The 23,597-nt window shown below is 24.6% G+C and overlaps 1 protein-coding gene across 1 annotated transcript in view; it reads right to left on the bottom strand.

The window, feature by feature from the left end:
* LOC117167566 (sodium-driven chloride bicarbonate exchanger) overlaps positions 1-13,460 on the bottom strand; it is a 103,249-nt gene extending 89,789 nt beyond the window's left edge. The window contains exons 1-2 of the mRNA XM_033352595.1: positions 13,387-13,460; positions 10,040-10,221 (exon numbers count right to left, since the gene is read on the bottom strand). The gene's annotated coding sequence lies outside the window, so the exon portion shown is untranslated. The remainder of the gene's footprint in view (positions 1-10,039; positions 10,222-13,386) is intronic.
* Positions 13,461-23,597: the final 10,137 nt, after the last annotated feature.

Below are 23,597 nucleotides of genomic sequence, written 5' to 3'. Positions count from 1 at the left end.
CCACCCCGACCCATAGTGGTCTGGAATAGGAATTTACTGTTCATAATCGCCCACAGGTCGTATTTCTTAACCGATTTAAAAGTTTTTTTTTAGAAATGCTGGAAAATTAATTTTTAAGAGAATTGCGGTTTGCTTTTTTAAAATTTTTTTTTACAGAACAACAATATATTAGCAAATATAGTGACAAAATTGATCATTTAAGCTTTGTGAATTTTTATCTCAAAAAGAAAATACAGATAGAAACTCACTATCAGCCGGAATTATTGCACATGCATTCATAGAACATAATTAATTTTAATAATATTTAACTTAATTATTATAAGCAATTTCGATAAACAAATTCTTTATAAACCAGTTTTTCTCATAGCTGAATTGTTTTTCTGAACAAAATTGATTCACAATATCTTTAAAGCTATTTATATACTTTTAGGTTTATCAAACATGAACAATATAGATTTTTTATAACAATTTAGTTTAACAAGCCTCCTAATCGGCCGTTTTCTCGTTGAAAAAAATGTTTTTTTCTTCAATAATTATTAGAGTGACATTTATTGCGGTGACTAACCAAGGAAATTAAATAAAGAATAATTTATATGATTGTCATAAACAATTTTTTCGCAAAACTATGATTTATTTTTTCTACATGCAAAAAGGACGGTTTTCTACTGAAATTACCCGATAATAAACTAACAGTGATTCCAGAATTGGATATGGGACATTAAATAATAATTTGCGTAATTGTTAATAACAATTTCTGTAGCAAACTGTCCATAGCAATGACGCTGTACTTGCGTTTTTAGAAGTCACCTATCTTTCATTTGTTTTATGCAACTTCCTGAAAAATAAATAAGGAACAAGTGAAAAAAAGGTTAAAAAATTGTTTATAACAATCATATAAATTATTCTTTATTTAATTTCGTTGATTAGTCACCGCAATAAATGTCACTCTAATAATTATTGGAGAAAAAAACATTTTTTTCTACGAGGAAACGGCCGATTAGGAGACTTGTTTATCTAAATTGTTCTAAACAATATATATTGTTTATGTTTGATAAAGCTTAAAGTATATAAATGGCTTGAAAGACAATTGTGAATCACTTTTGTTCAGAAAAATCAATTCAGCTATGAGAAAAACTCGTTTATAAAGAATTTGTTTATAGAAATGTTTATAAAAACAATAGGGGTTAACTCATGCTAATTTTTTCGTTACAAATTATGACTCTTATTAAAAATATTAGCAACTAGCGTGAAATAAACGACTTTTTCCATGATAAAAAAACACTAATAAGAATTTGTTTATAAAAATTGTTTATAATAATTAAGTTAAATATTATTAAACACAAAATTATGTTCTATGAATGCATGTGCAATAATTCCGGCTGATAGTGAGTTTCTATCTGTATTTTTTCTTCAGATAAAAATTCACAAAGCTAAAATGGTCAACTTTGTCACTATATTTGTTTATATATTGTTGCTCTGTGAATAAAATTTAAAAAAAGCAACTCACAATTCTCTTAAAAATGAATTGCTGAGCATTTATAAAAAAAAAAACTTTCAAATCGGTTATGAAATACGACCTGTGGGCGATTTTGAACAGTAAATTCCTATTCCAGACCACTGTGCGACCCTCCCCAAGCGCCCCAAATATGACCCAAAAATAATAAAAAAATACATTTTTACGTATTATTCTTACTTTTTAGCAATTTCTGTACTTTTTTATTGCAAGTAATTACAAGTGGGCAATTTGAATACTCCACATGACTTTTTAAACAAATTTTCAATTGTTTAAATAAATTTAAATTGTTTAAACAATTATTTATTCCCAAAAAATATGAAAAGTAATTGTATTTTATGATTGAAATGTAATTGTTGGTCATTTTTTGGAGTAGTAACTTTTTCTAAAAATATTATGTGATTATTTAAATAATTAATTATTACTTACTTTTAAAATTTTAACAAATTGAGCCAGAAATGTCCATGTTTTTTTTTTGCAAATTGATATCCTATGCTACTTTTTGTTAAACAATTACATAATTTTGGTCAATTTCTTCTAAAGTTTATCAAATAAAATTATAAATTGAAATTTCATTTTAAAATGTCTATAAATTTTCGGAAATTGATGGCAATTTTTGGTCATTTGTGTAAATTTTACAGGTGAATATAGTAACTTATTATAAATTACCCAAAATAAAAATTTTTTGTTATAGTTTATGTTAATATTGCAGTTACAGATAATTTATGGAACTTACCATAAATTTCCCAAAGGAAATAAAAAATTGTCTGGAAATTTTTTGGAAATTTTTGGTCATTCATGGGAATTTTACAAGTAAATATGGTAAATTACAGTAAACTATCCAAAATTCAATTTTAAACATTTTTATAAATTTCCCAAAATGCATGCAAACTTGGTTAATTTATGTTAATATTATAGATAATTTATCGTAACTTACCATACATTTACATAAATTAAATTTTAAAACGTCTATAAATATTTAGAAAATTATAAAAAATGTTGGTGATTTATGGTAATTTTACAGGTAAATATGGTAAAATTACCCAAAATTCATTTTTAAACATTTCTATAAATTTCTGGAATTTAAAAAATGATTTGGTATTTTATGTTAATATTACAGATAATTTATGGTAAATTACCATAAATTTCACAAAATGAAATTAAAAATGTCTATAAAATTTCGGTCATTGATGGTGAATTCATAAGTAAATATGGTAAATTACGATAAGCGATCCAAAAATCCATTTTAAACGTTTTTATAAATTTCCGGGAATTTATTGTAATTTCCGGTAACTTAACATAAATTTCCCAAAATTTAATTTAAAAGATTTTTATAAATTTCCGGAAATTTTGGCTCATTTATGTTAATTTTACAGATAAATTTACTAATTACCGTAAACTGCCCAAAATGTAATTAAATTTGTAAATGTAAATGTAAAATGTATTAAATTTTTAGTAATTTCTGGTAATATCACGGGTAATTTTAAAGGTAATTATATTAAATTGCCATAAACTACCGAAAATTCAATTAAATTTTTGTAAATAAATTTCCGGAAATATATGAAATTTTTTGTAATTTATGGTATTACTGCAAGTAATTTATGATAACTTACCATATATTGCCCAAAATTCAATTTTAAGCATTTTTATAAATTTCTCGAAATTTATAAAATTTTCAGTAATTTTTGTTAATTTGCGGCAACTTTAATAATTAGGTATATATGGAGACATGTTACTCCCTAGGGAGTAAAAAGTAGAGCCCTTGCCTCGCTTCATAAGCGTCGAAAAGGGGCGAAATCATGCAAGTGTCATAAACAAGAATTTCAAATTTAAAATGGCATATTTTCAACAAATAAAGATTCTTCACTCAAGAAATAAATAAAAGTTTATTTAAATTATTGAACTTTTAAGCCGAAAAACGAATTTTGATGAAATTTCAAACCGAGAAAATTATTTTTTTTTTCGTAAAAAAGAAGAATCTTCAACTAAAAAAGATAAATATTTAAAAAAATGTAAAAGTTACATTTTTCGTTAAACACACTTTCATATTAAAAAATTGGTATTTCTGCTAAAACGGATGAATTTTTAAATGAAAAAGATCAACTTTTTAAAAAATAGTGAAATTTTATGTTAAAAAAAATTCAAGTTGACTTTTCAGGTTAAAAATCTCCATTCTTGAACAAGAAATAAGTTTCTGCGAAAATATTGGATTTATAAATCTAAAAAGACGATTTTTTTCAACCAAAAAGAATAAATGAAAAAAATAGTTAAACCAAATGCTACATAATACTATATAACAATTGCTACCAAATGCTGCATTTTTATTCAAAAAACATTAAATTTGTACTAAAGCAGATAAATTTTTATTAAAAAGAAATCAATGCTATTGCTGAATTTTCATGCAGAAAAAATTTCAGTTTTCATTTTAACATCAACATATCAAATTCAATAGATTCAAAGTGAATTTTCTACGAAATAGTGAAATTCTCTAGATTAAAAATCGAATTTTCGACAAAAATGTATGACTTTTCAATAAAAATTGTTGAATTTTCAACCAAATGGTTGCAGTTTTGTCCAAGAAAGATGTCATTTCTGCTAAAAAAGGTGAATTTTGAAAACAAAAAGACAAACTTTCAGAAAAGAGGTTAAATTTTCAACCGGGAAGATTTAAAAGATTTCGCAAAAATTTCAAATGGATTTCAAAGACTTCAGTGATTCCCGAAATATTTCAAAGAATTAAAATATTTTCCAAATATTTCAGATAGATTTCCAAGATTATAAAAAAACTTTAATGATTTTTAAAATATTTTAAATATTTTAGAACGATTTTAATTATTATTTCACAAAGATTTCATAGAGGTTTCAAAGACGTCAATGATTTTCCAAATATTTAAAATATTTCACAAAGATTTCACATAGATTTCAAATATTACGTAAAGGTTTCCCACAGATTTCATAATGATTTTCCAGAAATCGCACCAATATTTCACAAATATTGCAAATATTTTAGAGTGATTTCAAAGATTACATAAGTAATTTAATGATTTTCAACAGATTTAAAAGATTTCGCAAAAATTTCATATAGATTTCAAAGACCTCAATGATTTCCGAAAGATTTCAAAGATTTTAAATAGTTCGCAAAGATTCCAGATAGATTTCAAAGATTACATAAATAATTCAATGATTTCCCAAAGACTTCAATTATTTTAGAATTATTTCAAAGATTACATATAGATTTCACAGCCCTGGATTATTTCCCAAAGATTTCTAAGATTCCAAATATTTCGCAAAGATCTCAGGTAGATTTCAAAGATTACATCAAGAAATCAACGATTTCCCAAAGATTTCATATAGATTTCATAGCCTTCAATAATTTCCCAAAGATTTTACAGATTCCAAATATTTCGCAAAGATTTCATACAGATTTTAAAGATTACATAAAGAATTTAATGATTTCCCAAATATTTTAGAAACATTTTAAAGATTACATATAGATTTCACAGCCCTCAATGATTTTCCAAAGATTTAAAAGATTCCAAATATTTCGCGAAGATCTCAGATTTCAAAGATTACATCAAGAATTCAATGATTTCCCAAAGATTTTAAAGATTTCATAAAGATTTTAGACAGATTTTAAAGATTACGTAAAGAATTCAATGATTTCCCAAAGATCTTAGAAACATTCCAAAGATTTCAAAGATTCCAAATATTCCGCAAAGATTTCAGATGGATTTCAAAGATTACGTAAAAGTTTTGAAAAGATTTCAGATACTTTTCAAAGATTACATAAGGAACTCGACGATTTCACAAAGATTACAAAGATTTCATACAGATTTTCCGAAAACTTTCAAAGATTTCTTACAGATTGTACATACATCAATGATTTCACAAAGATTTCAAAAACGTTTCAATGATTTTATATAGATTTCAAAGCCTTCAATGATTTCCCAAAGATTTCGAAGATTCCAAATATTTCGCAAAGATTTCAGATGGATTTCAAAGATTACATAAAAGTTTCACAAAGATTTCAGATAGATTTAAAAGATTACGTCACAAAGATTACAAGGATTTCATACAAATTTTACATACTTCAATGATTTCCCAAAGACTTCAAAGATTTCAAATATTTCGCAAAGCTTTCAGACAGATTTTAAAGATTACATAAAGAATTCAACGATTTCTCAAAGATTTTAGAAACATTTTAAAGATTACGTATAGATTTCACAGCCCTCAATGATTTTCCAAAGATTTCAAAGATTCAAAATATTTCGCAAAGATTCCAAATATTTCGCAAAGATCTCAGATAGATTGCAAAGATTACATCAAGGACTTCAATGATTTCCCAAAGATTTCAAAGATTCCAAATGTTCTGCAAAGATTTCAGATGGATTTCAAAGATTATATAAAAGTTTCGCAAAGATTTCAGATAGATTTCAAAGATTACATAAGGAACTCAATGATTTCACAAAGATTACAAAGATTTCAGAAAACTTTCAAAGATTTCATGCAGATTTTACATACTTCAATGATTTCCCAAAGACTTTAAAGATTTCAAATATTTCGCAAAGATTTCAGACAGATTTTTAAGGTTACATAAAGAATTCAATGATTTGCCAAAGATTTCTAATAGATTTCAAAGATTTCAGAAAAATTTCAAAGAGTTCATACAGTTTTAACAGGCTTAAATGATTTCACAAAGATTTTAAACATTTCAGAAAACTTTCAAAGACTTCATGCAGATTTTACATACATCAATGATTTCCCAAAAACTTCAAAGGTTTTAATTATTTCGCAAAGCTTTTAGATAGATTTAAAAGATCACGTGAAACTTTCCCAAAGATTTCAAAAATGCTTCAAATTTTTCAGATATGTTTAAAAGATTACCTAAAGAATTCAATGATTTCTCAAAGATTTTAATGATTTTAGAAAGATTAGAAATATTTCAAAAAGGTTTCATGTGGATTTCAGACTTCAATGATTCCCCAAATATTTCAAAGATTTCGAATATTTTGCAATTATTTTAGATAGATTTCAATGCTTACAAAACGATTTCACAAAGATTTTATATAAATTTTAAAGGGAGAACAAAGATTTCTCAAAGGTTTCACAGAGATTTACAAGATTTAAAGTATTTCCGGAAGATTTCAGAAAGATTAAAATAATTTCATAAATATTACCAAATATTTTATAATTGTTGCAAAAATTTCCAAAGATTAGACAAAATTGCAATGCTTTCCAAAAGATTTCATAAAGATTTCACGAATACTTCTATTATTACACAAAGCATTGCGGAAGCAACAATCCAAGCGCATGTTTTAAGAAATTGTTTCAATTTTCCCTTTATTGTTAAGTAACAATGTACCCAAAGCTCTGACAATTTTAGAAAAATTACGCGAAGTACTTTTTGATGTGTCTTTTCCTTAGCGCATGTCCGATAATTTTTGGAATAGAGACTATGAATCACTGAGTATAGCATATTTACATAATTATTTAATTATATACCAATAGAATCATACTGTCTGATTCCCTCGCAATCACTGCCAACTGAAGTCAAAGGCCTCCATAATCTGTTAACTAACGACTGTGATAAAAAGATCTATTACGTGGTACCCACGTGAAGCCAATTACTATTTATGAAAAGAATGTCATTTCTTTCCCAAGTCTCATGTTAGAACGTTATTTATTGTAGAAAAATATTAAAAGAAATATTTCCTTCACTTCGATTTAGAGAATCTCCATGGATTCACAAAAGGAAAATATTCATCCAACCGTCTTTTTTTTAAACTTACACAATTTGTGACATACATTTAAACCTTAAATGACACTGGGGGGTCCATTGGACCCCAGACCATTTTTGAACGAATATAAAAATTAATAAATTCCATTAATTTTTCATTGTTTTTCGAAATGGTAAAAATAAAATTTAAGTTAATATACCAATTGATTCTTTACAAGGGATTTTAAGAATACCAAAAAAAAAAAAAAAACAATTTTAACAAAAATATCAAAAATTAAACTTTTTACAACAGTTTAAAAACGCTGGGGTCCAAAAGACCCCAAGAGTCAGCAACATTATTTTTTGGAGGTTGAATTGAATTGGGCATTTTTTTAAAGTTAATTTCCAAAAATATTTTTTAAATAATAGAAAAAACATATAGAATAAGAATTTTTAATAAAAATGTTCCATATTTTTTCACAAAAATATCAAAAATTTAAGTTTATAATAACTGTAGGAAAGAAGAATCTTCTTCTTATGTTAAAAATACAAGTATCTTCATTTGAAATTTAGTCCTTATTTCAAACTCATATGTTGTTGTTGAAAAGTCACACTGAATTTAAAAAAAATTAAAATTCATCTATTTTTGGGAAAATATGCATTCTTAATTTAAAAATTCAACTTTTTGATGCCTTGGTGTTTGATTAAGATTCATCAGTTTGGGTGGACAATTTTGCGAAATTTTGTTCTTTTGTTATCTTAAAATCAATTTTTTATACTAAATTTTTTTTTGTCTTTTTGGCAGAAAAATAATCGGGGTTGAAAATTAATTTTTTAAATTAAGAATTAATTTCTTCTAAATTGAAAATTAATATGCCTGCATAAAACTGTAATTTTTTTAGTTATCATTTAATTTTGTAGAAAATTCAACTATCTTGTTAAAATTTTTGTTCAAAAATTGATTTTTAAACTTGCTGTAGAAACTACATACAATAATGTATATTCAAATATTTGGTTGATGATTATAATACTTTCTTGAATTGAAACTTTGAATTTTCATTGAAAATTCATATTTTGAAAATTTACCAAATTTTTAAAAAGCCTGTCATTAATTTTAAAAGTATTTTTAGAAAGATTTCAAAAGACTTCCAAAATGGTAAAAAAAATTAGACAAGAAATTTAAAGGTTATGAAGCATTGAGAAAGGTTCTAATATAATAAAAAATTATTAAGATTTTTGGCAAAGTAAAAATAATTATTTTGGAAATTTAATTTTATGAGAATATTGAACAAGATTTCTCGAATTATAAAAAAAATCTAGAAGATTTCAAGTAATTATCTTTGATTTTGCTGGATTTAATCAAAGTTATAGAACAAAATTTAAATCATTTTAAGGGATATTTAATAATTTTTAACATCATTTCAAAAATAATTCAAAAGTTAAAAAGATTCCAAAAAATGTGCACAAAAATGTAAATGTTCGAAAAATTTAAAATAAAGTTCTGAGGCTATTTAACAATTTTAAAAGTTAGAAGATAATGAAAATTTTGTTTCAAGATTCCTGAGATCATTTAAAATTATTTAAAAAAAAATTAATTATCCCAAAATATTTAAAACAATTTTAAAACAAAAACGAAGAATAAAGTAAAATTGAACAATTATAATTTTACAGAAAATTGGATTATGTTTAAAAGATATTTCAAAGAAAATTAAAAATAAGTTTTTATTTTAAGAGATTTAGTTTTAGAAAATATTCAAAAAGATTTCTAAAGATTTCCGAAAATTTAAAAAAATATATAACATTTTAGGGCCATTTTTTATTTTCCACGATTCATTTGAAGTTTGAAGAGAAATTCGAAGAACGAAAAAAGTTGTTTAGAAGTATAAAAAGAATTTAAAACTTGAAAATATTCCATAAAATGTTTAGCAAAATGTAGGGTTGTGAAGATTTTGAAAAGAAATTTTGAAACTTTTTACGCATTTTGAAAGGCTGAAAAAGCAGAAATCAATTTAATTGAAATTCCTAGGGAAATTAAAAATGAGTTTTTATTTTGAGTATAGTATTATATTATGTTAAAAATTCGCCTTTTTTGGTAGAATATGTATATATTCTTGGAATTTCGTTTTAACCCTAAAAACCATGAATTTTTAGTTAAAAAGAAAAAATATTAATTTATTTTTGTATAAATAAATTAGATTTATAAATTTCACATTTCGTAAGTATATTATTTTTAATAAGAATTACATCAATTAAAAAAATTAAGGAACATCAAACGTTGGAAATTCGACAAATTTGAATAATTTGGCACAAATACCATTTACAATTATTTTTATTCTTAACTTCTAAATTAATTTTTAATTAAACGTAATTCTTATATTAATATGTACATTAAATCAGCCTAATTGTAAAATATTTCAAAATTAAAAGTCATTAAGGTTATTCGATTTTAAATTGATTTTAAATTAGAACTTTTAGATGGTAACATTATTTTATTTCCAATTAAAAGCATTAATAGTTCGATTATTTTAAATTTATAAAAAAAAAGATTAATTAACACATTCGTGACTTTCGATATCATTTCTGAGAGTTGTACAGTTTTTTGGTAGTTTTTGGGTGCCTAGAAACAACTTCCGGTTTTAGGGTGCCTGAGAAAAATTTTGGAGAGAACGATAGGGCATTTGTGTTTCATATAGATCCAGGAACAATTATTTCTGTTTGAGTATGTGTTAGGGTTGGTGTATTTTTTGGGGTTTTCTGCAGATTTCTGCTCACCTGACCAATTTTTTTGCTATGAATAATGATGCTCTTACCCTCTGCTTAAATAGCTTTCTTGACAATACACCTGATGTGGTGCCTTTTTCAATAGATCTTCAAATCAATGAAACTGCATTCTTGAAGTTATATCAATAGCCGATTCTGGCTCTTTGGAGAGAAAAGGTGCCACCACTAAAATTTGGTGCGTTCTTGGCGATTTTAATAATCGTTGTCCAAACTGAAAAATGCATTCATTTAGAATTCTCACATTTTTTGTATCTTTCCTAAGCGTGAACGTTGAATATGCTATTTTTATATTGTAATGAGGAAACACTGAAATTAGTTCCAAATTGCTCCTTTTTTAAATGAATTTTTTTCTGAAAAAAAATCTCTCGCTCTGCTGAGAATCGAACCACAGAGCTTCCGATTGCCGGACAGGCGCTTTTCCCTTAAGCTCTTTAAATTACATTTTTTCTGAAAAAAGATCTTCTCTATCTAGTCTGAAAAGACGTTTAGAATTTCTGTTATTCTCTGATGATAATACAAATTCCTTGAAAAAACTGCTTCCAACAAATTAATTGGCAACTGCTGTCAAAATTTTTATATATGTAAGGTATGTGTTATCTTTTATTTATCTGCGCGCTCTTTCTAACAATTTGTGAGATTTATAAAAGGTGTTTTGGTTTTTGTTTTTTTCTAGCTAGTATTTATTAATTTAGATTATAATGAGTATTAAAAAAAAAATTAATTTGAAGCATTAAAAATAGCACAATCTTAAACTTTGTTAAAGTATAGAAGTATTCTTGAATTTGGATATTGATACTAGGTCATTAAAAGTGAATAATTTTCCTACTATACAACACGATTCTTAAAATTCAATCATCTTAATCTAAAGTGAAAATTAATATCTTGAAAGTGGGTGTTAAGAATTTGAATGCAAGGGGAACAACTTTATGTCAGAACTTAATTTTTTATTTGAATGTCTTAGAAAATAGCTGAGTTTTAAACCAAAAAGTTCTAAAGGCAGTTAAATTTTCAACCAAATAACTAAAATTTTAACAAAATAGTTAAATTTTCACTTTAAAAAAGTTGTCGATCAACAACAAAATTAACAATATTTCAATTAAATTGATAAATTTTTATCCGAAGACATGAATCTTTAAATAATAAAATGAATGTTTAACAAAAAATTTCAACTCTTTAAGTAGTTAACTTTTCAATGAAGAAGGTTAATTTTTTGCCAAGACAGAGTAATTCACAACAAATAAAATATATTTTAAATTAAATTGTCGAATTTTTAATTAAAAACTATAAATTTTTAGCCAAAAATGTAATAGTCAAATTTTGAGCATAGGAAATTGATTTTTGACCCCTCTCCCCCAATGTTCCAGAAAATAATTTTATTTTTAACCCGAGCGATGGATCTTAACTTTAAATAATGAAACAAATGTTTTAGAAAGCAGTTAAACTTTCAAGCAAATAGTTTAAGCTTTAATTAGAAAGACTAATTTTCTATTTAACTTAAAAGTGATCAATTTTTAACCAATATTAAATAGTTAAATTTCCAGTTAAGTAGTTATATTTTCAATAAAAAAGAAAGAATTTTTTACCAAGCCAGAGTGATTTTCAACAAATCTAATAAATTTTTTATTAAATTGTCGAATTTTAAATGAAGAAGTATGAATTTTCAACCAACAATGAAATAGCCCAATTATGAGTTCTAGAAATTGACCCCCCCCCCCCCCCCCCCCCCCCCTTAGTATTTAACAAAATATTAAAATTTTCAACCAGAAAGATGAATCTTATCTTCAAATAATTATATAAAAATTGTACAAAGTAGTTCAAATTTCCAGCAAATAGTATAATTTTTACTTAGTAAGATTAATTTTCCAGAAACTTTCCAGATAATAGTCTTATTTTAAATTAGAAAAATTAATTTTCGAGAAAAAAAGATGAATTTAAAACTAAATATATATATTTAATTGAAAGTGGTCAATTTTCAACCAATAACAAAACAGTTAAATTTTCAATAAAAAAGATTAATTTTCTATTAAGAAAGAGTGATTTATAACAAAATAAATACACTTTCAATTAAATTTTCGAATTTTTAATTAAAAACTATTTACTTTCAACCAATAATAATAAAATGGTCAAATTTTGAATTGAACAAATTTATTTTACCTCCTCCCCCATTTCCCAGAAAAGAGTTTAATTTTCAACCAGAGAGATGGAATTCAATTTTAACTAATGAAGAAAATGTTTAACAAAGCAATTCAACTTTCAAGCAAGTAGTTAAGCCAAATAAACTAATAAAATTAACAACCAATACATAAAGTTTCAATGAAATTCTTGAATTTTTAATTAAGTAAGGCTATCAGTTTTCAACCAGCATTAAAATAGTTCAATTTTCTTTTAAGCAAATTAATTTTAAGTAAAAAAGAAAAGACTTTTCGACAAAATAGTTAAATCTTTAACCAAATATTAGTATTCTTAACAAAGGGAGATTATTTCTGAACCACAAATGCAATAGTAGAATTTGGAATGAAAAATAATTACCTTTTGTTGGCATTTTAACGAAAAAAATAAGAAAAATTGTTCTTTGAAAACAGAGGGAAAAACAGGAATTCGGGGGAAAAGGGGAAAGAAAGGGAATAAAGGAAAGTGTGTGAAGTCTGTATTTAGGTACTTTACTTAAAAAATAAATCATTTATTCTTATTTTTTTGAGCTTTTCAAAAAATTGTTATTAATGTATATATATATATGTTCCATTTTTGGTTTCACATAGAAGCTGCGTAGAAGCTGCAATGTAGACAAACTGAATGAAGGAAGTCGTATATTATTATAGGTGATAGTTATTCCACTGATTTACGAGTTTCTTTTAACAAAATTCAAAAATATTTTTTAAAATTCACACTTTAAAATTAAATTTGAGAGTATTCGATTTTTATTAAATAAAAAATTTAACTTTGGCTGCAATAATTTACTAAAAGTTAATTTTGGAACTTTCGAGCACTTTTTGTCAAATAAAAAGTTCTTATTGGCATGTGCCAGGTGAAACATAAAATTAAGAATTGAATTAATAAAGATTGACCAGAAATGCGAAAATCCAGAACACTTTTTATTTATTTTAATGTTTTTTTTTTATTTACTTACGATGTGTCAGAGCAAGATCTTACTAGCCTACTTTAAGTTCTTATCTCTTTTTTCATTAAAAAAGAAATGATTTTATATTAATAAAAAAGAGAGTAGAAGATACATAAAGATGGAGCGAAAGAAGAGATTTTTCGTAAAAACGTAATTGGGAGCAGTCCTGGAAGAGTTTATCATTTGTTTAAAAGAATTTGATTTGCTTTGGTAGAAATCTTATCTCTGTGAACGATGTGTATGTAGAGAAATACACACCTGATGATAAAATTTAAATATCTCGTTTATGATAACGGCAACAACATTAGGCGTGTGGAAAACGTGTGGCGCGTATCCGCGGCGCGGCTACACTACTTGTCAAGTTGCCCAGCTTGGTATTGATCCTCGCGGATGGGGCGTACACCCCTTCCACTTTCTCCAACATGGGGTGAAGAGTTCACCTCTATCTTCGATCATCATCTGGCCACATCCAGAGTTGGATGCTGCGAAATAACATTTTCAAAAAAAAAATTATTTTTAACATCCGCATAACTTGATCGGAAATAAGGTTAGAAACCTGATTCAAAATGGGATAGAAAGCTTTTGAAATTCCAGGTGGAATGACCCCAGAGTAGATATATTTCTGACTTTTTGCAGACGATATATCGCATGAGAAGTCTTTTTGAAAAATTTAGGAATTTCAGAAATTTTCGTACAGCCACTTCAACTCGTGACGTGACATAGAAAATTTATGATATTTTTACATTCTTATTCATGAGAGTGTAATGTAATCGTCCAAATTTTCGATCTCTGGTTTTTAACGGCTCTTTACGTTTTGGCACGCACAGAATCCGAAAATTATAAAATTTTATCGGTGCTTGTCTGTATGTCTGCCTGTCGGTATGTCTGCCTGTATTTATGGATGCCTGTATTTATGTCTGTCTATATGTATGTATGTCTGCAAGTCTGCCGACATGACTGTATGTCTGTCTGTCTGCATACCTATATTTATGTCTGTATGTCTGCATGTCTGTCAGCATGACTGTCAGCATGTCTGCATGCATGTATTTCTGCATGCCTGTCTGTATGTCTGTCTGCATGTCTATGCCTGTCTGTATGTCTGTATTTATGTATGTCTGCCTGTATGTCTGTGTATATGTCTGTCTGTATGTGCGTATGTATGGCTATCTGTATGTATGTCTGTCTGTATGTCTGTCTGGCTGTATATCTATCTGCATGTATGCCTGTCTGTATGTCTGTCTGTATGCCTGTATGTCTGTCCAAATGAAATTTTCAATTTCAATGAAAATTATAAAAGTTACATACTTTTGAAAATTTTGAAAATGTTAAAAAGAAATAGAACAAAATATTTTTCTGATAGTTTAGGAAATTTAATTTAATTCGACAAAAATTCAAAACGTCAGAGCTTTTCCAAAATGAGATTTTTTTTAGTTTTAGAAATGTCTGCCCAATTTTCTGGTACATGGCAATAAAACTTGCAAATCCCGTATGACTTTTTTAAATTCGGTAAAAATTAAATAAGTTAATCCGCTTTTCAACATTTTGAAAACTTTTAAAAAAATAGTAACGTAAAAAATTTTTGTATAGGTTAAGAAATATCGATCCAAATTTCTACTAAATATAAAATATATGTATTTCAAAACTATTCTCATAAAGCCGCGCAGCGGGAAAATTTTTAAGTTTAATTTCAGTCGAGAAAGTTGCAATACCTAAATATATTAATTAAAAAATAATTGGTATTATGTCAGCCACCGAGCTTTTAAAATTAAGTTAGAAATTTCATTGAGCGAAGTTATATTTTTTTTTTGAGCAATTAGAAAATAAAGTACTTGTTATTAAATTTTTGTGAATTAAAGTTTAATAATCATATACGGAATGTTTAATTAATACCTAATTTCAACTCGAGAAACGTTAATTTCAACGATAATTGATTTTTTTTTTCCTAAGATAGTTTTTATTACTCTCAACATTTTTTTCGCCCATAAATCCTGAGAAGTCATTATTTTCTGGGAATAATGACACAAAAGTAATATTTTTTTTAAGATACTTAAAAATTAAAAAAAAATTAATTTGTTTAAACAATGGTGATGGTTTTAAAAATTTACGTAAACTTTTCAAATAAGTAAATACTAAATAGTAAGCTACATAGTGTACGGGATATAAAGAAAGAAAAACTTTCTTTACCTTTCATATGAAAAGCTGCAAATAAATTAATATTATTTGTTTAAATAATTGTCTTCGGAAATAAATATCACTCTTGACATTCATTAACTTTTCAATATTTGCAAAAAAATTTCTTGCACAAATAAAAATCGTTTAACTAATTTTAAAGTTTTTTCACACAGAAAAGCAGTCTTCGAACATGAAGAAAATTGTTCAAAGAAATTTGAATTGTACAAATTATTGAAAAATTTCATAACAAAATATATAACAAATAATATTTGTTGATTGCATTATTAATCTCAGACAGTAATAAATTTGAACGATCTAAAGAGGAAAAATTGTTAAAAGAGATAAAGATTGTTTAAATATTTACTAATTATGGTAAAGAAAAAAACTATAATTCCTAAAATTAATCAACTGTATAATTTATCCCGAAAAAAACTGTTCATGATTTGCACGTGAAAAAAATTGTTTACAATAATTATAATTTTTGAGCTATTGAAAATTAGTTTTAAAAAAACTTGGAACCTTGTAAGTTATCGAAAAAAAATTAATCACAAAAAAATTAATGATTTTGAGGATGTTAAAAAGAAAATACTGTCGTTAGAATCAATTTTACATAAAACTGCTATTTTTCTATTTTTGGGACACTTTCCGGGCACAGTAGAAGTGAGTTGGGGGTAAGGAAACAAAACTTTATTCAGTGACTTTTCAGTAAGAAAACTTCTTCAAATTAAAAAATCATGCGATATTAAAAAATTTTAATAATGTTTTTTTTCTAATATTTATACATTATTTAATAAATGGTGTATCTATAAAAATAGTATTCTTCTTTTCTTTTGATTTTAAGATTAAATCTTTAAGGAGAGAATGAATTACGGTTAATATTCAAACTAAAAAATTTACCATACGCTCATGGTAAGGGAGATTCATCCTAAAAACTTTGGCGACTTATTACCAACAATCGGAAGAGTGTATACCCTCAGGTGGTACTTACATTTAAAAGTAGATTTTCATCGATGAATAGCCACCTGATGGTTAAACAGGTTTCTCTTTACTCCTAGGTAGCTTCTTACTTTTTAAATAAACAAATGCTTTTAACGCTCAAGAATTAGCTTTATTATAAACAATTCTAATTGGATAATACTATTTGTTAATTTAAGTTATTTTTAATGAAGCGAAAATATTGAAAATAGTCTATTTGTCAAATAGACAGTTTTGACATTTTCATCGCACGAAAATTGTTATCTTTTTATTAAGAGTAAGAATAGTTTACTAGACTTACTAACATGGAGGTTTTTTTCCGCTTAACAATTATCCTTTTTTATAATTAATCTTAGTTAACAAATAAACAAATTTTTCGCAAAAAAATCGATATGTAAGCGTCTGACGGTAAGGCAGGTTTCTCCTTACTCCTAAGTGCGTCATTATTCCGCACGCCAGACTCTAATGATACTAAAACCGCTATATAATATAAACCACTTACTTATTTTTTTGAATTATTATTATTTATTTATTATTAATGCTTACAAACAAAACTTTATAAAAAAATAAGCTACTCTTAGTTTTTTCATCAAAAAAATTGCTTTGATATTCAATAGGTTTTAATGTATCATTTAAAACTTACTAAACTACAATGATAATCTTAGCACTTTAAATTTCAATTTGCTATTAATAATTTCAATTGATAAACAGACTATTTTTATTCTTTTGACAAAGATCATAAAAAATGTTGCGCACAAAATTTTTTATTCTTATTTTATCTGTGCCATAAAAGTTTGCTAGACTTGCTAAAATGGATATTATTATTGACGCTTAAAATTTAACTTTTTTATAAATAATATAAGGTAAAAAAATAAAAAATTATCATTGCACTTTCGTGAAAAAAATAAATATGTAGCAGTCTGATGGTAAAACAGGGTTCTCCTTACTCCTAAATAGTTGTTTTTCCGCGCGCCAGATACCTCTACTGGTACTAAAATCGCTACAAAATATAAAACCCTCAATTATTTAAAAAAAATTATTATAATTATTAATTTATGTAAACAAATTTAATTTAAAAAATAAACCACTCTCTTACTTTTTTCATGAAAAAATTGCTTCAATATCTAATAACCTTCAAAGTATCTTTTTGTACTTACTAACATACAAGAAAATTATGAGCCCTTAACATTTCACTTTATCATAAATAATTTAAGTTGACAAATAGGCAATTTTCATTCTTTTTGGCAAAAATAATGCACATTTTTTGCGCATAAAAATTTTTATTTTATCTGTCAGAATACATTACCAGACTTGCTTAAATTAATATTATTGATCACACTCAACATTTAACTTTATTATTTAAAATATTAGGTTATAAATAATGAAATAAATTAATAAACCATTTTCATCCTACTTTCGAGGAAAAAATCTATATGTAATTTTCTGATGGTAAGACAGGTTTCTCCTTACTCCTAAGTAGTTGTTCTTTCGCCCGCCAGATACCTCCACTGACACTGAAATCACTAAAGAATGTAAACCCCTCGGTTATTTTTAAAAAGTATTATTATTATTAATTTATATACATAAATTTGATTAAAAATAAACCAATCTCTTATAACCTTCCTGAAAAGATTGCTTCGATAAATTTTTAGCACTCAACATTTTAATTTATTATAAATAATTGAAGTTGACAAATAGACAATTAATATTATTTTTCAGCACCAAATTTGCTATTTTCATGTTATTTGTGTCGGAATAGATCGGCGGAAAAATTTGTTTTCCTTGTGTTTCACAATAGTTTATTAGATTTACTAAAGAGCGGAATATCGTTTACACATAACATTTATTATTGTTGTCAATAATTTAAGTTAAAAAAGAGAACATTTATGGGTATGAAAATTGTTTATTTGTTTATCAAATTTGTTGATAGTAATAAAATTGTGAAATTATTAATAAATTATTATTAAATTATTTGCTTTTTAGTTATGAGGAAATTAAAATCAACAAGCATTAACAACGAGAATTGTTTAAACTGTCTGTTATTGTCTATTATTACCTTTTTTCAATGATCTGTATTTTTTTAAACGATGTTCACTTATTTTTGTTTTATTTTTTTCTGCGGTTTCTTGTAAATTCCTCAAATTTTCTTCTGCTCTTAAGTTATACAAAAGTTATAATATAATCAATCAACATGAACAAACCCAGTGTTTTCCTCTATTCACATTTTTTTAAAGCTTTTCAAAAAATTTGTTTTCAATAATTTAAAAGTTTTAAATATTTTTTTGTTGTTTGATATTAATTTTTTTATTTAAACTTAAGAATTTCATTTTGGCTTAATATTCGATCCATCTTATTTAAAAAAGTATAACTACTTACCGGTGAAAAATTCATTTACTTGTTTGGAAATTTAACTATTTTGTCAAAAATTATTGTTTTTTTTTTAATTAAGTTTTAAAAAGCAATTCAACTATTCCATTTTCGGCAAAATCCATTTTTGCTTGATTTATATTTAATACAAAATTCCTGTATTTGATTAAAAATTCGTTATTTCCTTGGTTTAAAATTGTACTATTTTGTTAAACATTTATTTTCTTCATCAAACATTAATTTTTTAAATAAAAACTTGACATTCTATTTTTGTTGAAGGTTCAACTTTTTCTTGAATCCAACAATTTTTTATTATAAATTGAAATATTTTCGAAATTAAACATGAACTATTACATTTTTTTGTTAAAAAATCGTTTCTTTGTGTGTTTTTTTTTGTTTTGTTGAAAATCGGTTTAATTCACTGAAAAGTGCCGAACTTTGTTAAACATTTGTTTTCTTGCTCGAGATTCACAATATTTTAGTTGCAATTTCCATTTTTGCTTCCAAATTGATCTTTTATGTTAAAAATTGATAAATTTGGTTGAAAGTTAAAATACTTTATTAAACATTCAATTTATTGGTTAAAAATTAACTTTTTAACCTGAAATTAAGTATTTTCTTCTATTTTGGTCTATTTTAGATAAAAGATCAAATGTTTGAATGAAAATAAAAGTATTTCGTAGAAAATTCGTCATTACATTTTTCTTTGAGAATTCATCGTCTGTGAATAAAAATTTAACTGCTTGGTTGAAACTTGAATAACTTTGTTAATAAATTAATTTTGCATTAAAAATTAAAAATTTCAGTTTAAAATTCATCTGCTCGGTTTAAAATCAATTTTTTTAAAGTGAAAATTTAATTATATAATTTTTGTTTAAATATTGAGTATTTTTTGTTGAAAATTGATTTTAATCTTTATTTTGAATACTAATTTTTTGAATTGAAAATTAAATTTTTCGGTTCAATACTTCATGCAATTTGTTAAATATTCTTCTTTTTGATAAAATAATCATTAGATATGAAAATTCATCTTTTCATTGATAATTCCAATACATAATTGAAGCTTAAACTATACTGTAATTAAAATTTACTCTTTCGTAGGATTCATCATTTTAGTTAAAAATTATTTCTTTTGTTAAAAATTTTTTTTGTTAAAAATTAGTTTCAGCTGGTTAAACTTTGTTTAATTTCCAAACTTAACTATTTTCTATTTTGAAATTCAATTGTTTTGTTAAAAATTCAAGAATCTTTTTCGAAAGTCATCTTCTTTGTTCAACAATTCAATGTTATGGTACAGCTTGCAACATTTTTTTCTGAAAATTTATCTTTTGGTTAGAAAATTTATTCATTTGTATTATAGTGTAAAATTCAACTATTTTGCTATAAATCAAGCATTTGGTTAAAAATTTATATTTTCGGCTTTAAAACTTCAATCTTTGTAAAAATAACATATTTTTTTCTTTAATTCATATTCTTTTATATCAATTAAATTTTTTTGTTAAAATCTAATTCGTCTTGGCTAGGGATTTAACTGTTATGTCGAAAATTAGTTTTTTTCTTTAAAAATTAATTTTTCTAAATGAAAAAAAAAAAACTATTCCTTTCTTGGTTAAAAATTCAACTATTTAGATTAAATTCATGAATTTGTAAAAAAGGTTATCTTTTTAGTTAAACCTTATTTTTTCAGTAGATTATCCTTTCTTTGGTAAACAGTGAATATTCTTTTGTTTGAAAATCATTGGTTTCGTTGACAATTCATTTGTTTAATTGAAAATTAAACTATTTGATTAAAATTTATATTTTTTGTTTAAAAAAATTGAATTAATGTATCTACGGTTTAATTTGTATGAACTTAATTAAAGTTCGTATATAATGTTAAAAATTCGTCTTTCGAAGTGAATTTTTTTTGGGACCGGAGTCTACTATATCAATACTTTCTATTTCTATTTGCATCTCCATTTTTATAAAAAGTTAATTTTTTTATTCTACTTTTTTGGTAAAAAATTAATTTTCGTTATGGATCGTTTATCTTTTTCGTTTAAATTCTTGTTTCTCTGGTAGAAAATTAATCATCTTGAGTAACAATTTAAATATTCTGTTGAAAATTCGCTTTTTTGGTTAGAAATCTAAACTTTCGGGTTGTAAATTAAATTCTTTGGTTGAAGCTTTAACTGGTTTGTTAAAAATTCTTTTTTTTCCTTAAAAATTAATTTTTTAAATAAAAAATATATCTTGAATAAAAGTTAGATTCTTGTTAAGATTTTATGCATTTTTAGGAAAATTCAAGTTTTTTCAGTATAAGATTATCCTTTTCAGTTGAAAATTGAACTATTTTGAATTCCCTTTATTTTCGTTGAAAAATTAAATCTTTTGTTACAAATTTTTTTTTCTTGTTGTTAAAAATTGAATTATTAAAAAAAAAGAATTATTTTGTTAAAAATTTGCCCTTTTATCATAAAGGCGATGTTCTGGGTTGAAAATTTAATCATTTTTTCAAGATCATTCATATTTTGACTTGATAATGTAATTATTTAGCTTAAATTCTTGTTTTTTGGTGGTTAATTAGTTATCTTGGGTAAAAATTGAAATATTCTCTTAAAAATTAAGGATTTTTTTAACATTCGATTTTTTATTATAAAACTGATATTCTTCGTTGAAAATTGAATAATTTTCTTGAAAATCAGTTGTTTTTTTTTTATTTAAAAATTAAGTTTGCCAAATAATTTAACTTTTATTCAAGCGGATTAATTCTTTGCCAAAGGAGAAGAATTTTAAACCAAATAGTTCAATTTTTAACTAAAAAGACAGCATTTCAACCAAAATAAGAACAGCTGAATTTTTATTTGAAAACTTAATTTTTAAAGAAAAAAGGAATTTTTAACAAAATAGCATTTTATATTAAAATTCAGCTACGCTTATTTTGTTAAAAAATATATCCTTTTTAGATAAAAATTCCCCTATTAGATTTATCACTATTTTTCTTTGTATAAAATTATTCTTCTTCGATGGAAGTTGTTTTATTCGGTTGAAAAGTAATGTTTTTTATTTGACTTTTTTGGCAGAAACTTAATTTTCTAGATGAAACATTAATTTTTTTCCTTGATAATACAACTCTTTTGTTTAAATTATTGATTTTTTTGTAGCAGAAGAAAATATTTAAAAAATATAGGAATTTTCCAAGGAATAAAAAAGAATTTTTAAGAAAATTATTGAAATTTTAACCCAGTATATCAGTTTTATAATAAAAAAAAACTAATCTTCAACAAAATTCATGAACTTTTAACAGAATATTTAAATTTTGACCCAAGATGATTCATTTGGCAACAAAAAAATGAATTTAAACTAAATATTTACATTATCAAGGAAAAATAATAATGATCCATCTAGAAGATTACTTTTCTACCAAAGAAATGAATTCAAAATAGGTAAAGTTTTACACACAAAAAATTGAATATTTACCAATAAAACAAAAATTTAAAAATAAATAGTTACATTTTCAAAGGAAAAGATGAATGTTCTATCAAAAAGAATAATTTCTTGCCGAAAAACTGCAGTTTTCGAACAAATTCAGAAACTTTCTACCAAATAATTTAACTTTTGTTTAAGAAGATTAATTCTTTGCCAAAGAAGAAGAATTTCAAACGAATTAGCTCAATTTTTAACTAAAAAAGATAACGTTCCAAACAAAATAGGAAAAGCTGAATTTTTATTTAAAAATTTAATTTTTAACAACAAAAAAAGGATTTTTTAACAAAATATCTGAAGCTTCAATCAAAAGAATGAATTTTAATCCCGGAAGATTAGATTTCTAACAAAAAAATCAAATTTTCAAAAAAATATTATATTCAAGCTCTGTTTAAAATTAATACATTTTTTTTATTTGATTTTTATAGTAAAACTGATATTCTGGGTTGAAAATTTAATAATTTTCTTAAAAAGTCGTTTTTTTTTGCGTTTGAAAATTAAGTTTTTTATATGGAAATTCATTTATTCTTATTTTGACAAAGTACATCCTTTTTAGATGAAAATATATCTTTTTAAGATGAAAATTCTGCTATTTGGTTAGTCACTATTTTTTTTTTGTAGAAAATTATTCTCCTTTGATAAAAGTTAAATTATTTGGTTGAAAATTTTTTTTTTTTAATTTACCTTTTTTTATAAAAAACTAATTTTCTAGTTGGACTATTCATCTTTATCGTTAAAATGTAACTATTTAGTTTAAATTCTAGTTTTTTGGTGGAAAATTAATCATCTTGGGTAAAAATTAAAATATTCTGTTCAAAATTTAGGATTTTTTATTATAAAACTGATATTCTTCGTTAAAAAATTAATTAGTTTTCTTAAAAATTAGTTCTTTTTTCGTTCGAAAATAAAGTTTGCCAAATATTTTAACTTTTATTAAAGAAGATTAATTCTTTGCCAAACAAGAAGAATTTCAAACCAAATAATTCAATTTTTGACTAAAAAAGAGAGCGTTTTAACCAAAATCAAAATAAAAAAATCGAATTTTCAACAAAATGTTATATTCAAATTTCGTTAAAAATTCATGAATTTTGTTGCAATTTGATTTTTTATTATAAATCTAATATTCTTGTCTACAAATTGAATAATTTTCCAAAAAATTCGTTTTTTTTCGATTGAAAATTAAGTTTTTTGTATAAAAATTCAGCTACACTTATTTTGGTTCAAAATACATCCTTTTCATATGAAAATTCCGCTATTTGCTTGATTACTATGTTTTTTTATCATTGAAAATTATCTTTTGTGTTCAATAAAAGTTGAATTATTTGATTGAAAATTCATGTTTTTTTAATTTGACTTTTTGGGCAAAAAAATAAATTTTTCGGTGGACCATTAATCTTTTTCCTTGATAATGTAGCTGTTCAGTTTAAATTCTAGTTTTTTAGTAAAAAATTAATCATCTTGGTTAGGAATTAAAACATTCTGTTAACAGT

Source organism: Belonocnema kinseyi, chromosome 2, assembly GCF_010883055.1.
Source record: "Belonocnema kinseyi isolate 2016_QV_RU_SX_M_011 chromosome 2, B_treatae_v1, whole genome shotgun sequence".
In the NCBI taxonomy this organism is placed as follows: Eukaryota; Metazoa; Arthropoda; class Insecta; order Hymenoptera; family Cynipidae; genus Belonocnema; species Belonocnema kinseyi.
The sequence above is the reverse complement of the archived record's forward strand: the minus strand, read 5'-3'. Positions and strand labels throughout refer to the sequence as shown.